Source organism: Penaeus monodon, chromosome 15, assembly GCF_015228065.2.
Source record: "Penaeus monodon isolate SGIC_2016 chromosome 15, NSTDA_Pmon_1, whole genome shotgun sequence".
NCBI classification, from domain to species: Eukaryota; Metazoa; Arthropoda; class Malacostraca; order Decapoda; family Penaeidae; genus Penaeus; species Penaeus monodon.
The window spans coordinates 32966684-32967168 of NC_051400.1; positions in this window are offsets into that span (position 1 = coordinate 32966684).

Genomic DNA, 485 nt, shown 5'->3' on the forward strand with positions numbered 1-485 from the left:
AAACATACACTGGCAGCCGTCGGCATTTTGTTAGTCACAATATAGTTAGACTGACAAATGAATAATAATGATATTGATACAAATGCAATTACCAGTGGTCCAGTCTGTCTATTCAACTTCATCATTATGTCATAGAAAATTGCATTCGGATGCATTACAATAATTTATATAACTTTATCAAACAACTTTGCCTAAAAATATAAAGGAAAAATATATAGATACCTAAAATGGCCATAAATCAAAATACCAAAATATCTAAAATCATTGAATAAAAAACTATCAAATTTTACTTTTTATTCTTTATTTATCATTTATTTGTTTTGGCAATACAGTATTTCGTGAGGGTAACGGCTGCGGTAGTTCTGGTAAAGTTTCCAAACTGGGCGAAAGTAACTGAGAGGCTACACGTCGGTTATGATTCACGTGCGTGCGTTTCTCCGTAAGCGATGCTGTAGTTCTTTTTGCGTTCATGGCACCGAGTTTGG